We start from the raw sequence: 4,773 nt of genomic DNA, 5'->3' as shown, positions 1-4,773 counted from the left end.
GGAGCCTCTTGTTGGACTGAAGGTTCCTCTTCCTCAGGAAGTTCAGGACCTTCCATGTCAGAAGGTAGAGTAGGCACAAATCCAACCTCCTCAGGGGGTTCTGGAGGTTGACTATGCCAAGAGGTTGGTGAAGCTGGAGTCCCTAGGAATTCTAAGGGTAGGCTGTCTGGAGGATATAATATATCAAAACTTGGGTCTAGAAGGTAGTCATCCTCGGGTTGATTTAGTCAGTTAGTTATTTTTGCTAATTGGCCTGAAGTTCCAACAACAACTGTAGCAAGTCGTCTGTGCTGAGCTAGATCCTTGTTCAGGTTTGGGGGTGAAACAATAAACTTAGTTGCTTTCAAACTATGACTGTCTAGAGGTGGTACAAGTATTTCAAATGACTGGTGACCTTCAGCCTGACTGACTCATACATGGAGTTTCAATCTTACTTTTGAGTTGAGGAGGCAGAGCTAAGGCCTGATTCTGATCCCGGTCTAGCACAGGACCCACCTCTGGAAGCTTCTGATGTGGAGTTAGGTGGTCATTAAGATCCTGATGTGTGCCAGCAAACTGGTCTGGCATTGGGAGTGGCTCTGTAGCTGAATCCATGTCCAAAGTCTCAGCTAATTCCTGAGACGGGGCCAGCATCTGGGCTGGAGCGGGAGGATCCATGTAGTCAGAGCCCTCTGGCTTAGGCAAGGATATAAGCTTGTGGGGCGATTCAGGTAGATGATCAGGGGAGGGCGAAGACCAGGGTTTAGTCAGGTCCCGTGCCCACTCTGGGAGCGGGGCAGCCAGGACCAGCAGCCAAAGGGGTTGCAGCGCGAGTAGGATCCGCGGGGACCAGACGCACTATCGGGACATGACACGCGGAGGCTCCCAGGTGCAGGGACCCAGGCCAATGAAGCGCTGGTGCCGCGCCCCAAGCGGGAGCCCACCCTTTATGACAGCCCTTGATGCACGCGCACCTTAGCAACCGCGTGCCCCTCCCACGCCGCGTGCCCCATCCTTTATTTATGACACCTTTGTTTATGCACCACCTTTATTACCATCCTTTATTTATGACACCTTTGTTTATGCACCACCTTTATTAACTCAAAGGTCAGTTCCATGCCACTATGCCACTATGGCCAGCCCTTGTCCTAGAATTACCAGTTTCCTAGCATCCGTTCCCCAGAAGATGAGGCAGGGCTTCCTATCCCCAACCCTCACAGCAAGGCAGGATTAGGACTTCTGTCCCCACCTCAGCCCTCAGGCTCCAGCTTCACTAGCTTCTAGACATACTCCAAAGTGCTAGTCCGTTTCTGGCAGCCAGAACTCTTCCACCTCCAAACTCAACCCCAGACCTTCTTCCTCCTCTCGGCCATACTGCTTCCAAGAAAAGTAACTGACCTGTAAAATGAGAGCTATTTAGGGGCATCAACACTCAGACATTAAAGTGATTCCAAAAGGTTGCTATTTCCTCTAAACTCTCCTCTCCTCTTTGTTCCATATTTATTAACTCACCACTGTATTAGGTAGGGGACCACTAATCCGAGGGAGAAAGATGAGGCTTTCTGCTCCCGGAAAGATTTACAGCTTCGGAAACCCTGTACAGGGTCGTTATGAGTCAGAATCGACTCCACGGCACATAACCGCACCACCACCTCTACTCAGTGATGATGCCAAATTTTCTGGAAGAGACTTAGAGAATGGGCAGTTTGGTCTGAGAGGGTTTGAATCCCAATACAAAGCATTTCACATTGGCATGGAAAAACTTTCCCCATCTCACCTGGTTTCTCTCAACACAATCACACATCTAGAAAAAATACCCCAACTTTTTCAAGGTCCACCTTTGTACCTTTGTGTACATGGAGAAGGATATCAAAGTAGCTAGCATGTTAACGACTTCTTGAAATACTACTAAAACCACACCCACTTCCTTATTTATAGACTTTTTTTATAAGCTTTTATTTACTGAGGGGGCTTCAGAAGTTCATGAAAAAATTCCATTATCTTTTAATTTTTAAAAAAATTTTTTTTTTTTCACTACAGAGCACATATTTATTGTTCTGGTAGCTGAGATGGGGGAAGTGGGGAGAAAAGGTCTGCAAATAACACAATGTAGTTGAGTGGTATCAATTCGGGGTCTGGGTTTTCTTCCACATTTCTGGAGCAGATTACTCATCTAAAATGTTCTTTCTTTGATTGCAGAATTTATTTGTGCAATTATGTATTTAATTAACTTAAAACAACTGTACCCTTTTCTTTCCATGTCTTATTTGACTATTCTTTTGGCAGTTCAGGTTTGTATGCAGCTCATATCCACACAGTTTGCATTCTCAGCACTGAGGAATCTTTGCAACAGAAGTGACACAAATGGTGTTTATTTCAAAACCATGATATTTTGTTCATTTGACATATGTTTCTTTTAAACAGAATAACATTCAAACCTTTCAGTTGCCAGTGAGATCCTGAGATTCAATGTCCCGAGTGTTTTTGAGCCTGTAAGAATCTTGTAATACTGGAGTCAGCCGAGAGGCAAAAAGGAGCGAATCTATCTTGTTTAACATGAAATTGAGTCCAAAGGGACACATTTATATTCTAAAACAGTCTTTGGATCTGAAGCATTCGTTCTAAGGTGATGATAAACTAGTTGCCATTAGTCTATTCCAAGTCATGGTGACCCCAAGTGCTCTATAGGGTTTCTATGGCTGTAACTTTTTATTTTTTGGAATGTTTCTCTTTCTGAAATGCTTTCATGGTCTCTATATAACCTAATCTAATAGTACTTGTTGCTGTTATCTGGCATGGAGTTGACTTCTTACGCATGGCATCCCTATGCAAAATGGAATTGGAACATTGCAATCCATCAGGTCTTGTAATTACTCAAAGAGCAATGAACAGCTTTCCTCCTCTATGGCGTGGTGCTGTAGGATAATAGTTCATTATGATCCACATAGTCAAATGCCTTTGCATAGTCAAAGTAAATAAGTGAATTTGAGTTATGGTGTTGGCGAAGAATATTGACAAATCTGTTGGGAAGAATTACATCCAGAATGTTTCTTAGGAGCTAGGATGGTTAGACTTTGTCTAATGTCCTTTGGACATGTTACTAGTTGGTACCAGTTGCCAGAGAAGGACATCATGCTTGGTAAACTCTAGGGTCACTTCTAAGGTCTCACACTGGATCAGGTGGATGTAGTCCTGCTGGGTCAGGAGGCTGGCTTTGCACCTCAAACAAAGGTCCTCCAAGTAGCCATGGTCTATGTTAAAGTACAGCTCCACAGTCTCAGACATGGAGGAGGTTGGAACAGAACAGTGGTTGTGGCCAGGCCCAGATGACTTGTCTCATTCAATTTTTTAATGAACTTTTTGAAGCATCTTCTTATTTTCTTGTTTATTTCCTAGCACAGTCTCCAGCATATACACTTCAAGGGGGAAGGGGGTACACTTCATCATCTTATTCCCAGTGTCTAGCATATGTGCTCAGTCCTATAGCGTGGCTATACGGCATTGGGAAGCATATATATGAGTTGACACATAGTAATGGTTTTCAAATGAAATTGACTTCAAGATGGACTCATAAGGATAGGTCTTTTGCTTTAAGAGGCTTCAGAAGCAGTGATGCCTGAGATGGAGGCAAAGATGATGACGTGGAGAGATGGAGCAGTTGGGGACTTAGACACAGAGAGGGAGAGTGGCTGTGTGCTGATGACTGGGGGGGCAGAATTGTAGTGTATACCCTTTGGTTGGGCGATGATACATGGAGGGGATTGTAACCATGACAATGAAATGATATATGATAGGATGAATGTAAAATAATGTTCTCCCATGTAAACTATTACATAATTCACAATAAAACATTTAAAAAAATAGGCTTCAGGAGTTATATGAAGATGGCGAAGGTCTCTGAGCTTTACGAGTCACTTGGGAAGAAATGAGAGATAAAATGAGAAAATGAAGAGAAGAAAATTCCAGAAACAGTGAGCAAATTGTAGAAGTTGGAGAAGAGCTGATTAATGAATATGCCTCTAAGCTTGGAGATGATATTTGGATCATATATGAACAAGTGATGATTGCAGCTCTAGACTATGGTCAGGATGACTTGGCATTGTTTTGTCTTCAGGAATTAAGAAGACAATTCCCTGGCAGTCACAGAGTCAAATGACTAACTGGAATGAGATTTGAAGCCATGGAAAGATATGATGATGCTATACAGTTACATGACTGAATTTTACAAGAAGATCCAACTAATACTGCGGCAAGAAAGCGTAAGATTGCCATTCGAAAAGCCCAGGGGAAAAATGTGGAGGCCATTCGGGAGCTGAATGAGTATCTGGAACAATCTGTTAGAGACCAAGAAGCTTGGCATGAACTTGTAGAACTTTATATCAATGAACATGACTATGCAAAAGCAGCCTTTTGTTTAGAGGAACTCATGATGACTAATCCACATAACCACATATACTGTCAGCAGTATGCTGAAGTTAAATATACCCAAGGTGTACTTGAAAACCTCGAACTTTCAAGGAAGTATTTTGCACAGTCATTGAAACTAAACAACAGAAATATGAGAGCTTTGTTTGGGCTTTTTATATGTCTGCAAGTCATATTGCTTCTAATCCAAAAGCAAGTGCAAAAACGAAAAAGGACAACATGAAATATGATGGTTGGGCAGCTAGTCAAATAAACAGAGCTTATCAGGTGCCATCGAGTCAGAACCAACTCATAGCGACCCCATGCACAGCAGAACGAAACAATGTCCGATCCTGGGCCAACCTCACTACCGCTGCCACACTTGAGTCC

The 4,773-nt window shown here is 43.1% G+C and overlaps 1 pseudogene; it reads left to right on the top strand.

Moving 5' to 3' along the window:
- Positions 1 to 3,863: 3,863 nt before the first annotated feature.
- Positions 3,864 to 4,773, top strand: part of LOC102825077 — a 79,425-nt pseudogene continuing 78,515 nt past the window's right edge.

Source organism: Chrysochloris asiatica, unplaced genomic scaffold (assembly GCF_000296735.1).
Source record: "Chrysochloris asiatica unplaced genomic scaffold, ChrAsi1.0 scaffold00337, whole genome shotgun sequence".
Taxonomy (NCBI): Eukaryota; Metazoa; Chordata; class Mammalia; order Afrosoricida; family Chrysochloridae; genus Chrysochloris; species Chrysochloris asiatica.
This window is presented reverse-complemented; position numbering and strand designations above follow the sequence as displayed.